This window comes from Rousettus aegyptiacus, unplaced genomic scaffold (genome assembly GCF_014176215.1).
Source record: "Rousettus aegyptiacus isolate mRouAeg1 unplaced genomic scaffold, mRouAeg1.p scaffold_m13_p_5, whole genome shotgun sequence".
In the NCBI taxonomy this organism is placed as follows: Eukaryota; Metazoa; Chordata; class Mammalia; order Chiroptera; family Pteropodidae; genus Rousettus; species Rousettus aegyptiacus.
In genome coordinates, this window is record NW_023416308.1 from 15,764,956 (window position 1) to 15,781,815 (window position 16,860).

General features: G+C 37.5%; 1 pseudogene; it reads right to left on the reverse strand.

The window, feature by feature from the left end:
- Nucleotides 1–5,300: 5,300 nt before the first annotated feature.
- LOC118603160 lies at nt 5,301–5,419 on the reverse strand (annotated as a pseudogene).
- Between the last annotated feature and the right edge of the window lie 11,441 nt (nt 5,420–16,860).

Below are 16,860 nucleotides of genomic sequence, written 5' to 3' on the forward strand. Positions count from 1 at the left end.
TTTAAAGGTCTGAATAAAAGGATACAATCTCAAGCTCAACAGTGGGATGGGATGTGGGGAAAGGAAAAAGCCTTATCACTTGTTTTTCCACACATTTGCGTCGTTGGAATTTTTTAAAAGCTGAATATATTCATACAATAATTGTGTAACAATAAAATTAAAAATTTCAAAAATACCCCTTCCCCAAGTGTCTTGTGAAGAGGAAGCCAGGACAACCAGGAGCTGTATGCTGGTTTTGAAATTTGCTTCCTATGGGATCTATGAATTCTTGTTGATAGATTGATTGATCCATTGGGAGTGGCAGACCAGGCTTAACTCACATGGCTGCCCTCCACTCAGCACTGGGAGGGAAGTGTAAGTAAGAACAATTCCAACTTGCCAGAGACAGAAAAGGAGGTTTTATTGACCAGGGCAGGGGGTGCGGAAAGCAGGGGTTGGGGAAAGGAAAGCTCTTACACAAGGTCCCCAAAGGGCCCAGAAGTTTTGTTCTTTTCTTTAACCTCAGCCCTTTCATAAATAAATTAAGGGGTGATGAGGTAATTAGATCCTGCACCATCAGTAATGGAGGAGGGAAGAAGAGGAAAGTAAGTCTAGCTGGAATAGGATATGATCAAAGATCAGTCTTAAAAGACAGATAAAATCAAATCAGCCAGCCTTTCCTAACTTGAAGTACTTAAGGAATTAATTGCCTGACAATATCAAGGGCATCACTGCTCTGTGAGTAGGTTCTCCTCAGCAAATCTGTCATAGGAGACAGGCAGCTAAGTGAACTACTTCATTGCTCAAAAACACCCCAGGACCCATCTCAGGGGTCCCGAGCTGTTGAGAGTGTGCCAAAAGGTAATTATTCATCTCCCACAGGGTCCTGAGTGACCATCTTATCCATTGAATATTTACCGATCTCTGACTGCTTCCTGGCACTGTACCAGGACTAGAGACAGAACAGAGAGTGACTCAGACAGTGTCCCAGCACTTAAGAAGTATCTAAGTTAGGAGGCCAAGGCCAAACTTGTACGTTTGAAGTTCCTAAGAGCCAAGAATAGCCAAGGTCTGCTTGCTACTAAGCACAAAAAGAGGGCCTGTTTGGCCATATGGCTGAACCACTAGCACCTTGCCACTGTGTTTCTTTAAAAAATAAAAATGAAACAGAACAAAAACAGCAGACAGAAAAGCTTCATCTCTTGCCAGGGCACTCCATCCACTCTGAAGTAATTGCACTTCTTCAAATACGTAGATGTTCTCTGGCCCATGTTTTTTCTGCTCAGTAGAAAAAACCCTCTCCTTCCACCACCCATATCTAGCCTCTCCTGCCACCACCCATATCTAGCTAAGACTTTCATGTCATAGTTTTCTGATATGTATAGTCTCTGAGAAGCATTCCTTGGCTGGGTAGGGGCCTGCCTCTGCTTCCCCAGTTACAGGTTCTCACCCCATCATATGCTTGTTGGCTGTCTGACTCCCTACTAACCCCTGAGCCCATGAAGGAGGAGCAGGATATATCTATCTCCCAGCAGCTACAGTAAGCTCTTGAAACATATTTATTAAACAAATAGAAATAAAAGCAATGAGACAGAAAAAAAAAGGAGCAGAAAAGATATTTAATTTTTTTCCTAAATGATCATTTATACCTTATTACAGACACCATAGTAATTGAGAGCTAAAACACCTGAGTCTGGTTGATAGCCTGAAAAGTAACAGGATAATGATACATGAAAAAATCCATGTTATCACTTCTTTTAGCTTCTAAACAGATCAAAATTCTCAGGATACTGTAGCAGTAGAGAGTGGGAAACCCTAGATGAAGGATAATTATTAATACCATTAGTGAGTGATAAATGTTTTGCTTTTAGAAGGAGAATTCTCAAGAATGTGCATATATATCTAGGGCACAAAGAAGACAGTTCTTTACTTTGTCTCATAGATGCAAAAAATAAAAATACACAAAAGTCTTCACTAAATTAAAGTCTCCTTCTTTTGTCATTCAAGTGGGTGATTCCTTGACCCATATAGTACTTCTAGTCATTTCATCTCAGTACCTATTATGTTCTAGGGACTGTGCTAGGCACCAGGAATACAAAGACAAAATTCCTCTCCCCACCCCAAGGAAAGAGGAGAGGAGTGAAGATATGCAAATACCCAAACCTCAGTAATACAAAGCCCAATGAGGTGTTAGAAGAGATATAAATAAGGTACCTTGTGAAGTTCAAAAGAAGTGCTCACATATGATTTAGTTCAGAAAGCCCTCTGAAAGAGCTGGACCTAGAAAGATGGAGACGGAGATGTAGGAGGGAAACCATTCCAGGCAATAAGGAAAAGTAAGGCAAGCATAGTACACATCTGTAGTCTCCACAAGTCCCAGTGGGCCTGGACTGAGAGTATATGTTAAGAACATCCCAAAACAAAAGTATTCTTGATTATCAGCATCTCAAAACAAATTTATTATTGATTATCCTGCTCACCTGAGATCACTGATATAGTCAGCAAGGCCAGTCATGCTAAATAGTACTTTACTAAAAGATCATTCTCTTTCCTTCCTTAGGCTTCTTCTGAAAAAATTATAAAAATGTCCAAAAATGTATATTGTTCATTCTAAGCAAGTATGCTCAAAACAGAAGACATGAACTCAAAAGAAGTCTAATTAAAATCTTGGACTAGAAATGTCAATCTAGTTTAGCAAAATGGAGGCACTGGGCATGAGGGAGAATAGAGTAATAAATACCCTCTAAAGGCTTAGTCATTATTTAATTATAAAGAAATATACATTTGAGTATGATGTTAGCAATGGAAAGGTAACCATGGTAAAATTAAAAAACATAGTAGAACTTCTAAAATAAAAGGGGTGTAAGGAAATGTGATTAAGGCAGTGAAAGTAAGGAAAGAGAGAAAGAGGAAATAATAAAGAAGAATAAATAGTAAACATAAAATACAATGAAAGGAAAAACATTCAATATATCTGTTATTATACAGTAAACAGGCTGAATTCCACTTTCAAAAAAAGAAATTGTCAATTGGATTTTTTAAAAACCTAGCTGGATCTTAAATATGAAAAAAAAATGTGACAAAGAAAGGTTAAAAATAAAAGAATGAAAAGAGATGGTTAGAGATATGCCAGATAAATGCAAACAAAAAGAAAACAGCATTATTCATAATAGGTAAAAAGTGGAAATAATCCAAATGTCTATCAACTGATTAACAGATAAATAAAATGTGTATATCCATAAAATGCAATATTATTTAGCAATAAAAAGGAATGAAATGCTGATACATGCTACGATATGCATGAACCTTAAAAACATTCTGTTGAGTAAAAGAAGCCAGTCACAAAATACCACATATTATCTGATTTCGTTTATATAAAATGCCTAAAATAGGCAAATCTATAGCAACAGAAAATACATCAGTGACAGCCTAGGATTTGTTGAGGGGTTAACTGTCAAAGAGTATGAGGTTTCTTTTCGATATGATGAAAATTTTATAAGATTGATTGTGGTAATAGGTGCACAATCTTGTGTATATACTAAAAAGTCATTGAATTGTAGTAAAAAAATACAAGAAGATATTTAAAATTTTGTAAGTACTCCAAATACTAGAAGTTACATAGGCTGCATTCTCTGAATATAATCCAATAAAATGAAATATTAGTAGAAAAGATATGTAACCATTTGGAAATTAAGAACCACTCCCCTAAAAAATAAAAACAAAAAGTAAAATTTCAAATCATCTATAATCTTGTCACTAATACACTTTACCAAAACCATGAAAATATTGATAAAGCTATACAAAAAAGAAATTGTGCAGTTTTAAAGGTTTTTATTATTTTACAAAAGATGAATGAATTAAATATTCAAATTTAAAAATTAGTACAATAAAATGGAAATGAATCATACAAGTAAGCCAAAATAAAATAGAAAAAAATGCTTTAAAAATTCAAATCTAAAATTAACAAAATAACAATTTGTCAAAAGTAGTCAAAAGGATTTAAAAGGACCAATAAAATAGAAAGAAAAAAATATCCTGGCTAGCCCAAAAAAGGGGGAAAGGATAGAAAAATAATAATAATAAACAGTAATCATGAATAAGAAAGGAAATATAACTAGTAATAATAACAATTAAAGAATCTAAAAGGCTATACATGTAACTTCATGCCAAATAATTAGAAAATCTAGGGGAAATAATAACTTCTAGCAAAAAAAGAAAATGCTGTAATTCCCTCAAGAAAAGAAAGAAGGTATAAATAGACTAATAACTATAAAAGAAATTGAAAAAGTAACATTTTAGAAGGCACCAGGTTCCGATAGTTTCATGCTAAGATGTCTTTGCTTTTAAAGAACAAGAAGAAAGTTGGAGGGGATAGATATGTTCATTACCTTCATTTCTTCGTTGTGGTGATGGTTCCATGGGTATATGCAAAAGTCAAAACTCATCACTTGAGCACTTTAAATATGTACAATGTATTGTATGTCAGTGATACCTCTAAAAAGATATTCAAAAAGACATAGAAAGTAAGATTTCCAGTGATGACTAATTAATCCTCTAATCCTAAACAACTGAAAAAAACTGGACAAAATCAGAGGCGATCATTTTCAAGCATTGGAAAAAAGGTAACGAAAACTGATCCTTGAGAAAAGGAAAATAGACAAGATGAGCCCTGTGTTTGTCCTAGATTTTTGCCTGGGAACATTTTCCCAACTACAGTGGAGAGAGGTGGATCCCAAGCAAAGGAGTGGTCTTCCTGAGCCGAGGAGGCAGAAATCAATGTTAGGGGCTGCTGAAGCAACAGGAATTTGCGGGCCAGAGTACAGAAGAGGAGGGAGCAGCACAACAGGGGGTGGAAGGAGGCAGAAGTCTCTACACAGGAATTCCTCTGGAGTCTTGGCCAAAGAGGGCTGTGGACTATATGTTTACAGAATGAGACTCTGTGGGGCTTAACAGAAAACAATTGCTCAAAGCTGAGAGCTGAATAGAGATAACAGTTTGCTCAGTGTTGGAACATGTTGGAGTTCAAGCTCAGCCAGAGTGGACGTGCTGTACACTTTGGGTATTTAGTTGAGACCCTTAAAAGACCAGGCTTTAGGATTAAGAACGAAGTCCTATACGAAGGAGCATGCTCTAGGACCAAAAAAAAAGAAAGAAAGAAAGAAAGAAATTCTAAACAAAATTAAAACCAAACCTGATAGGATCAAGAGGCTTTACTAGTAATTCAACCACCTACAAAAACAAACAAAACAAAAAAACTCAGACCTTTAAAAGAATGCAACAAAGTTCAAACTCCTTACAATGTAACTTTTTTTTTTTTTTAATGTCTACAGCACCTGGTCTTCCTAGGTGGTCTCCCATCTAAGTACTAACCAGGCCTGACCCTGCTTAGCTTCTGAGATCAGAAAGAGTTGAGCTCTTTCAGGGTGGCATGGCTATGGGCCAAATGTGGGCTAATGTATCATTCATACCTTTAAAAATTACTATAAAAATTACTACACATGCAAAGATGAAGGAAAATGAAATATATAATCTGGAGAAAAAGTCAACAGAAAAAGACCCTTAGATGTCCTAGATATTGGAATTAGCTAAAAAGGGTATAACCCAGCTACTATCAATAGATTCAAAGATTTAAAGGAAAAATGAACATAATGAGGGAATATCTCAGCAGAAAAAGGAAAATATTAAAAAATGGGGTTTATGGAACAAACGAACACAATATCTAGAAAGGAGTTATAAAGTTAACAAAAGATTAAAAGTGCAGCATCAAGCTTAAATAAATTTAAAGGATCAATAAAAATTATCTAAATTGAAAAATAAAGAGGAAAAAAACAAGAAAAATATGAACAACTCTTCATGTCCCATGGGAAAGTACCAAATTGTAACATACTTATAATGGGAACCCAGAGGAGAGGACAGATAATGGACCAAATGTACCCATATTTGGCAGAAAACATCACCCTGCAGATTCAAGAAGTTCAACAAATCTCAAGGAGGATAAATACAAACAAACACACACACAACTAGGAACATAATATTCGATGTGCTAAAAAGCATGGATAAAGAGAAAGTCTAAACAGCAACCAGAGGAAAACAAGACACATTTATATATGGGGGTGAAAAGATGCAATGACAATTCATTTCTCATCAGAAACAGATGCGAGAAGACACCGCAGCAAGATCTTTAAAGTGCTGAAAGGGAGAAAGTGTCAATCCAGAGTTCTATCCAGTAAAAACATCCTTAGAAAATGAGAGTGAAATAAAGACATGTTCAGATAAACTAAAGTTAAAGAGAGTTCACTGCCAGCCATAAGAAATGCTAAACAAGGAAATTCTCCTGGCTGAAGGAAAACGATCCCAGATGGAACTCAGATCTGCAGTAAGAAATGAAGAGCACTGGAAATGAAAAATATGTAGATAAATATTTTTCAAGTTATCTTTTAAATACAATGTTACCTGTCAATTATATCTCAACATAAATGGAAAATTGTCTTTCATATTTTTGAATTGTCTTTAAAAGACAAGTGACTGTTTAAAGCAAAAACAGTAATATTGTATTGTGAAGTCTGTCTATATACATGAAATATAAGACTATAATAGCACAAGGGAGAATATTGGAGGTATAAATGGAATTATATTGTTGTAAGAGTCTTACATTTTACATGAGATGGCATAATATTAAATCCTTTTAAAATGACCACAATTAAAAGTATTAGAAGAAACTTTTAGAAAAACATTTAGAAAACTTTGGGTAAAAGAAGGCTTCCAAAAGAAAGCAAAACCAGGGACCTTAAAGGAAATGACTGGCAAATTTAGCTTAAAAAAACAAACAAACATATTTTGGGGTTGCAGAAGACACCAAAAACAAAGTAAGAAAAAGCATTTGGTAAAAGCATTTACAACACATATGAAAGACAAAGTTTTACAATTCCTCCTATACAAAAAAGCTTGTATAAGTTGTCATAAAAAAAAAAAAATTTAACAGAGAAGTGAGCAAAGGTTATAAACAGGCAATTTCTAGAAAAGGAAACCCAAATGATTGATTAATAAACATATGAAAAACTGCTTACCAAGTCTATTGACCAGGGAAATTCCAGTGAGAGACACAATGAGATGGAATTTTGTCCCCATCATAATAATAAAGAGAAATGACATTTAGTGCTAATATGAATGTGGAAGAGAGGGCATCCTCATTCCTTGCTATAAAAAAGGTGAATTGTTACAATCTTTTTGAGAAATAAGATGGTAATATTTACTAAAATTTAAAACATACATGTCCTTTTATCCTGCGGTCCCTCTTTGGAGAATCTATTCCGTAATTCCTCTATAAGTACAAGAATGTTTATGACAATATTGTTTGTAAGTGGAGAAAAAAAAGCCTGAACCAACCCAATGTCCATTAATAGCGGAAGAGTAAAATCCATTATGTATATGAACAATATGGAATATTACCTAGGTATTAAAAAAGAATGTACGAGATCTTTATTTTTTCTAGGAAGGATATACATACTACCTATTTTTAGGTGAAAAATCAATTTATAGAGTAATATGTACAGTTTTCTTAATTTTTGTAAAAGTACAAACAAACAAAAAACTCACATAAAATTCTATATATACAAGCTCCCAATGGCCAAAGCTGGAACAATTTGAGCAACAAGATAAATAAAGAATTATTGAATTATAACACGAAGTATAAATAATAAATATCCAGGAGTCCAAACAGATATAAATATTGTTCATCAATTGTAATAAAAGTGCCATACTAATGTAAGAGGTTAATAATAGGGAAAACTGGGTGTGAGGTATGTGAGAACTCTCCTCAAAATTCCTGTAACTCTGAAACAGTCCTAAATATTAAAGTCTATTTTTCAAAACTCTTATATATACATGTAGTTATATTTATCCATAGATACGTGTATGAGTAAAGAAAGAGGTAGACTTATACATACCAAGCTGCATACTCTGGTCACATTAAGAGAAAGGAAATAGAGGGAGGCAGGTGGGAAGAAAGTATTAAAATAGTTTCACCTGTTAAAATGAGTATGCACAGAGTGTTACTTCTGAAATTTAAAACATATATTTAAAAATAGTAGTACAAATGCCAATGGAGTATAAGTGTATATGTCTTAAGGACTCAGTTAAAATAAGAGGGATTTTCACCTGATGCCTCTATGGATAGTCCCATGTTGCCCTTTTGTGCCAGTTGTGAGATCACGTGACTGTCACATGACCATTCTCTTTCTCAAATGTATCTCAATAGGAACACAATACTTCACTGAGTCCAGAGCCATGAAATGGAAGGCGTCCCTGGTAAAAGTGAGATTCTTCAGTTCTTTTTAGCTTTTTATCATTTTATTTTATTTATAATTGTTTAAATTATGTTTAAATCATTATTAAAAATGTTTCTTTGTGATTGCAAATTGGTGTAGCCACTATGGAAAACGGTGTGGTGGTTCCTCAAAGAATTAAAAATAGAACTACCTTATAACCCAGCAATCCTACTTCTAGGTATTTATCTGAAGAAATTCGAAACACTAATTCAAAAAGATATATACATCCCTATATTTATTGCAGCATTATTTATAATATCAAGATATGGAAGCAACCTAAGTGTCCATTAATAGATAAATGGATAAAGATGTAGTACATATATACAATGAAATATTACTCAGCAATAAAAAGAATGAAATCTTACTATTTGAGACAACATGGATGGACCTAGAGGGTATTATGCTGAGTAAATAAGTCAGACAGAGAAAGACAAATATCATACGATTTCACTTATATATGGAATCTAAAAAACAAAATAAATGCACGAATAAAACAAAAACAAACTCATAGATACAGAGAACAAACTGGTGGTTGCCAAATGGGAAGGGGGTTGGGGGGATGCGTGAAAAAGGTGATGGGATTAAGAAGTATGAATTGGCAGTTACAAAATAGTCACAGAGATGTAAAGAACAACACAGGGAATATAGTCAATAATATTGTAATAGCTTTATATGGTGTCAGATGGGTACTAAACTTATTGGGGGATTACTTCATAAGTTATATGTGTCTAACCACTATTCTGTACACTTGAAACTAATATAACATTGAATGTCAACTGTAATTGAAAAATAAAAATAATTTTTAAAATGGAGAAGAACTCAATCTTTCTATTAAAAATAAGATTTGTGCAAGCACATATAAAAAGATTCTCCTTGTAGACGGTTTGGAGCATTCCAAAAGTATAAGGAAAATAAAATGAAACACCTACAGTCCCATCCATTACCATTATTTTTGTGTTTCCTTCTAGTTCAATGTAGATATAGTAGTTTATATTTAAATGTTTTCTTATTACAAAAGTAACACATATTCAGTATAGAAGCTTTAGAAAACACAGATATACAAAAAGAAGAAAATGAAAATCACATATAATCCCACAAATAGGGTCTGTGGGCTACATTTATATATGTAGCCCACAGACCCTTTTTTCTGCATTTACTTTTTTTTTCTAGATGAACTTAGGGATCATTCTTTATATCCAGTTTTGGGCCCTTCATTTCCCTGAACTCAATATTATATCATGAGCACTTTTTCTCTTCATGAACAATTTTTGGTTCATTAGAATCCCTGTGAGGAAATACTTCTGGAGTTCAACTTTCACTCAAACATATATTTCCAAAACACCTGCTCTTTGTTACAACCAGAAAACAACCTAACATATCGCCTGGCCTGGTAGAGTTTACACTCTGGTGAGGAAGGTGGGAAAAAAAACAAACACACAAGTCAATACATCATCACGATTTAGAGAAAGTGTTATGAAGGAGATCAAGAGGGTGTATTGATAAAATAATGTTGGGTGACATTTCTTAGGGTGGTCAGAGAAGGCCTCTGTAAGGAGGTGGCATGTAAGCTGACAACTGAGACCAAGAGGAGGCCAGGGCAGGTTTTGGAGCTGGCAGGGAAATAATCTTATAGGTGTATCTGGAACCTGGTTAGGTAAAGATACATAACCCAAGGTCCCATCAAAACCAGCGGCATCACTGGAGCCAGAGCACATCTCCTAACTCCCCATCCAAAGCTCTTCTCCCTTGACTGCTGCCCACCTAGTGTAGGTTCCACTGTGCTAAGGAGAGGACCGCCATGGCAGGTATCATGCGTGTGCAACCTATGCAGTCCCACAGGGCCCCTCACCCTGAAGGGCCTTGAGCTTTCTGTCATTGTCTTGAAATTCTTAATAATTTCCTTGAACTGGTGTTTTCTAAGTCCCACAGCACAAAAGAGCAGAGGAGATAAATACTACATCAGTGCGCTTACATATAAGTGTACGTAATTACATTTGTAGGATGGTCATAGCATTTTCGATGTCCCATAAGCACAAAATTCCAGTGATCGCACCACATTATGGGAGTTCAGCAAGACTTAAAGCAAGTACAAGGTAAATGGGTTACTCCGAGGCTGAGTAAATGGGGACATAGTCCTAAGAGGTCATGCCTTCTATTTGAATCAGAACTTGCTTGAACAAGGAAAGAAGGCACTAATCTTTCTAAGCAAGATGAATGACCAAAAAACCCTATCATATTCTGCCTTACTCATGTGCCTTCTCTATGTTAGCCAACCGTTTATGCTGAAAATGATGACAAAAGGAAAGGGAAAGATAGAGCAATGCATAGTTCCTTTTCCTTTTCGTTTTTTCATATTCATCAGCAAGCTGAGAATGTTGATATAATGTGTATATATCAAGAAGTTAACTGAAAACACTTGAGTTTGAAAAAAACACACTCGAGCTTGTTTCGTGCAGCATTTTCACAGGATAGCAAGAACAAAATACAAATGCATGTATAAGTCACAAAATGCAAATTGTGTGAATCCGGTTATCCCACATGAGTTAAATTTTCTTATATTTTTGCATTTAAAACTGGCATTGCACAATATAAACATGAATGGTAGTATTCATGCTAATAATGCAAAATGTTGGTTTTTTTCTTCTCTTAGAATGATATTAAAAAGCAAATAACAAACACCACGACAAGTTGAAAGACCACAGAAGAAAGGGAAAAGCTTAACCTGTTATTACTTTCAATAGCATTTCCCCCCCTGCTTTTTGTACAAAGGGCCCCATATTTTCATTTTACATGGGATCCCACAAATTACAGTCAGACCTTGGGGCAGTCAAAAGAAAAATTCTAGAATTTCTTCTTCTGAGTGTAGCGCTCATGGTAAAAGACAGGGAAAAAAAAAAAACAGCTGAAACGGCAGGTCCGTTTATTTAGCTTTAGTATAAGATGATATTTGCAGCAACATGTGCTTGGACGTGTTAAGAGCTGATATGCAACGTTTTTTCCTAATTTGCCTTTGTCCATTCTACTCTTGAGTTTTTTAAATTTGTGCTAAAAAAAAAATTAAGGGAAATACAAGCTCTTGGTAGTTAATTCAGACAATACCAAATGAAGTAATATGTGAAAATTTCCTTTTGTAGCTCATTGAAATCCCCCGCTCCTCCCAGAAGTAACAGCAGCTAGTCTGTGGTACTATGCCCTTTTCTAGAGAGGCTGTAACTGAGGTTCAGAGAGGGGTGGGTGCACCATCCACAGTGACCCAGCTAGTAAATGGAAGAATAGGACTTGCCAGCCACATTGAATGTGTGCCCTTCTGCAAAACCATTAATAACATGACAAGCCAAGGCAGATGCTGGAGAGCATCACGAGTGTATCTGGCCCAGATTCCACTCCATAATGACAGGCCTCCGAGGCTGCTTGGGAAATCCCAACCGGATATTAATTTCACCACTGTCAATGGCCTTCATAATATTTTTGTTTTAAAAAATGATGATTCAAAGTAAGGAGATCAAGTACATTATTAGTTCCTGTGATCTCAACTCTCAGATGAATTCTTGCAATTTAGTGCCTTCTAATGCAGTCAGATGGAAGTTCCAAAGCAGACTGTGTCAAAAATAACAGATTTCTAAATGAACTTGACTGATAGAAACACCATATTGGGGGCAGGGGTGGGTGGGATCTACTGTGCAGAGATGATATCTGATCATCTTTGGACAGCCAAGGCCTGGAACAGTGTTTAGCTCAAAGTAATTGCTCAATAAGCTGGCCAAATCGAATTAGTCAGTGTGCACAAAATTTCCAATTCTGACGTTTTTAAAAGGAAAAGACATTCCAGTTTTTCTGGGCCTTCAGTAGAAGATAGTGAAGCTAGTCCCTCATTTATGAAGGATGCTTTCAAGCTGAAAGCCGTGACATGATCTAATTGTTTCAAGAAGAGCCCTTATCTTATGAGGTACCTGCCGCATTCATAACAATCACATTTCCTGAGAACTGTCCTCTTCTCACAGTGTGGACCAAAGTAGCCATTTAGTAGGACAGGACCCCTCCTCTCCTCCTGGCCACAGAGGATGGTACCAGGGTGGATAAGGGACCTGAGTTGGGCTCATCTAATTCTCTCTCCAGAGGATTCGGCATTGAGGCTCAGCAATTCTAGTTTTTTCCTGGTGTGGCTGGGAGGAGGAACATGACAAAATTGGGGATCCACAGTGTAGCCATCTTTTGCCATGTGCCTGGGTAGATCGATGGGCTTTCTGTAGAGGGCAAGATTGCTCAGGGGAAAGAAGAAACGAGGGCTGTTTCCTGGCAGCTATATTTATACCATGTCTTTGACTCTAACTGACCAGACCTGCATGGCAGCAGAGCCAAGTCTGGCCAGTTTGTCCTTGCCCCAAGAATTTGGTGAGAAGTCCAGTCTGTCTGTGTGGCTGGAACTACATGTGTCACAGTGGGGAACAACACATGTCTGCTCCCCATCCAGACCAGAGAAGCAGAGAAGCAGGTCTGTAGCCTGAGAAAAACACATTGGAGACAAATTATGAAGAGACGGGATTTCCTTGATCCCCAAAGTACTCTTCTCCCTTTTTCTGGGCCTGCTGGCATTCCTGCTTTGTGGGTTCCAGGGAACACTCTATGTCTTTCAAATAAAAGTTTTGTTTTTTGTGTTGTGCGTGTGTGTGTGTGTGTGTGTGTGCGCGCGCGCGCGCATGCGTGTGTTTACAGAATTCGAGATGACTTTGTTACTTGCAACCAAAAGAGCTCTAACTGATTCTCAGGACTTCCATCTCCTTCCCATGTTTCATTCCAGGCCTCCTGAGGCCCCATTACTTTAGATTCAGTGAGATGTGGCAGTGCCTTTCAGGTAAATTCATACTATGTTCATTTAAGCTAGTTCGAATTAGTCTTTGCAAAGAGCTTTGGCTAAAAGAACAAATGACTGTATGTGTGTGGAAGTCAACATTAGACCCAGCTCCCTCAGACATATTCAAGATGTTGCTTCATGTCTTTGTTTTTACTTGGCCTTTCTGCTCCTTGCCAAATCTTTAGATGCCACGTGTGCAGGGCTACAAGAATGCAGAAAGTGACAGGGGGTTTCCCTGAAGGAAGCAAAGACTAGGACGTGGGAGAATCTGGGTTTCAGTCTTGGCTTCATGCCTTAGCACCATACTTTGGACACATCCTAGACTCACTCCAGCCTCAGTCTGCACATCTCTAAAATGGGAATGATAGTCCTCACTTTTCTGATCACCCAGAGCTGTTGGATGGTCAAAGGGTGTAAGAGATTCAACAGTCTAAAAAACTATTATTTGATAATGATTACAAAGTGAATAAATGGTTAAGTATAAAATTCTGAAAATGAAGAATAACATGAAATTAGAAAAAAATTTTCACCTGTAATTCTGTTCCCGCCCCCAAATGCCACCAGGAAGATTTTGTTGCATGTCCTCAAATCATTTTTTTATGTGTACCTTCTTTTTTTCCTGACAAAATTGGGATCCTACTGTTTTGTATGAAGTAGGATCTCTATTAACTCAACAATTTGTGAATATTTTTCTAAACTCTTCCACTTCGTTTAAAATGGCTGCATATTATTTCATCCCAGAAATAAACCTTGATTTTCACAACCATACCCCCTTCATTGCAAGAGCAATGGATCCTGTGGCAGTTTAATGGGAAGAGAAGACAAAGATACTGAGATAAAGGCTGGAAATCAAGAAAGACTTCATTCCATTTGAACTTTGAATGTATTTGTGAATGTAGTACCTATTCAAATGAATAGATAAATGAAAGTCTTCAGAGAGGAGCTGAAATCTGAACTGACGGTTGAAAACAAGTAGGATGTTTCCTTTAGAAGAGAAAAACATAGGAAAAGGGGAATTCCTAATAGAGGAAGTGAAGTGAAGGTGTAGAAGCAAGAAACAGAAGTGGATTATGGAACAGATTTATTTATCTAGAAGAGAGCCTAGTATTAGGAGCTGGCAAGCGCAAAGGCAGGATTTGAACCCAGGCCTGCCTGGTCCCTAAATGCTTACTAGTAACAACTCCCCCTTTAGCAGGGTTCTGGGGCTTCCTGGATTTGGGGCAGATTGCTTTCCACTCTGGGTCTGTAAAAAGGAGGAATTTAACTAGATGACCTAGGGTTCAGCCCAGGTTTATTTCCTGTGAATCCAAGTTCTGATGTGTCACAATATGTTTGTTGGCCCCTGGGACCTGGCGGGACAGATGAGCCTGCAAAGGGTGGAGGACAATGTAGGGGTTTCTAGGAATTTCTAAGAAAGCTCTAAGTTTCTGGGAAGCTACCAGAGACTGGTTTTGAGCCCCAGACCCCATCTCAGAGTGCTTCTGTGGTCGAGGTACAGCCTGCAGGCTCAAAGCATTTGACCTCACTGCCTAAGGTCATATATTACATCCCATTGGCAGAGAAAGGCCCACCCGGGAATCATGGGAGCAATTTCCAGGCACATAAAAGGGCAAAGTGTGAGTCAGAGGACTCCTCTTAGAGGAGCCATTCCAGGGATGATAAACTGGGCCCAATAGCCTGTTCCATTTGGCCAGCGCAATGTGTATTGAAAAATTTGGACTAGATACCAAACATTTAAAAATGAGAGACTTCCGGATTTCTAGATTCTTCTGAAAAATGAGAAGCCCTAATAGCACTGGGCCTGCATTCTCACAATGGGCTGGATCCTTCACTGTGCTGTCTTCCTCAGCCCATACACCTCACCAAGTTCTGCTGGGCCCTGGAGACACAAGTTTGAGACCCATGATCTAGGTCAACTTTCTTGTTTTACAGGTAAGGAAGTTGAATCGTGAGACAGGAAAGGACTTAACCAGGGTCACAAAGATTGGAGATTCCAGCTAGTTTCCAAGATCCAATTCCCAGTCCTGTGTTTCTCTTGCGGCACAAGCCATGGTCCAGAAAACCAGGACTTCTCATGCCTGAAGCGAAGTTTGAAAGCCTGCTGTATGCCAGGGGCCTGGTACAGAATGGAATAGCAGTTTCCCCTGGGCTGGCGCCTCCAGAATTTCCTGTAACCTGCCACCCCACCTCTCTCCCTCCTCATCCTTCCCCCTCCTCACCTCAACCCTCCCTTCTTTTGCGCATCCTCACCCCAGCAAGCTTGGGAATCACCTGGCACCAGAATATGCTACATGTTTACACAAAAAGGTCCAGCTGCCAGAAAAGAAGTACTCTGGGGCCTTTCTTCTTTGTCACTCAGAATTTGGCTGTGGCTTCCTCTAGGAAGCCTGCCCTGATCCCCCAGACTAGGTTCCATCATCCCTGACATGGTCTAATTCTGATGCTTCTCTCATCACGGCATTAACAGTGAATTGCAAACAACAACAAAATAGCTACCATTTGCTTAAGGATTTATAATATGTGTAATAATAGTCTCACTAATATCTGTGAGAACCCCTTAGGCCTAAAGAAGTAAAATAAATTTCCTCAAGTCTCATAGCTTGGAAGTGGGGGGTCAGACTTCCTTGTCTTGCACGAAGCTGATGCTCTTCCTATTTTCTGAACCTCTGTTGCTAGGCACGGATTTTCTGAATCAAGGGAGACCAGAAGTCCTGCGGATGTGGGTTTACTCCATCACCTTGACTTTCCATGTTCTCCATCTGCACAGATGGGAACTGGGGAAAAAAGGGAACCTCAAGGGACTTTGCAGTGTTTTTGTAAATAGGGACGGTGAATTGAAAGCTTCTGCGTCTAACTCCACCTACCCTTCACCCCAGCCCAGGGCTGAAGTGAATGACTACTAACCAGCTTGGAATGACACCCCAACTTCTTGAGCCAGAGTGGAACCAAGCAAGGCTCTTTTAGCTAAAGTCCAGTAATTAATATAATAATTCTTATTCTAAAATCAAGGTTTTGGACCTCTGAATTAATTTCTGATGTTTTAAGCCCTCTGCCCAAAATCTATTTATCTCTCACCCCCAGAAGAAAACGCCTTATGAAAACACCATTGGCCCCACAAACTGACTCCCTCTATTTCTAGTCCAACCTATAAAATCAGGCGATCGTTTTAAATCTTCTGCTACATTTGATGTGCAAAGACATTCATCTCAGCGCTGACTATAATAGCAAAGACAAAGAAAAAGAACATAACCTGAATGTCCAACGGAGAAAACTAAGAATCAAGGTATAAGCATCTGCCTGGTAGGAAAGCATTGCAGCAGTGAAAATAATATTTACTCACTTTATTTTTAATGTTTATGGAACGACTTGAGAAATACTCATAATATTATGGATTCTTCATTGCTTTTCAAATTAAAAACGTTAATCTCTTTTTATAATAAAAATAAAAAAAACACCATAAAAGTGTTCAAGGTAAAAAGTGAAGTGTCCCACAAACATACCTACTTCCAGCTGCAGTGTTAACATATGATGTATTCATGATATACCGGCACATTGAAGAAGGGGGATGCAATTATATATATTCATTAGTATTATTTTTTAACAATGCATTGAAATAAGAAAGAAAAGATATTTGTACTCCATGTTCACAGCAGCATTGTTCACAATAGCTATGTGGAGGCAATCCAAATGTTGATCAGTGAA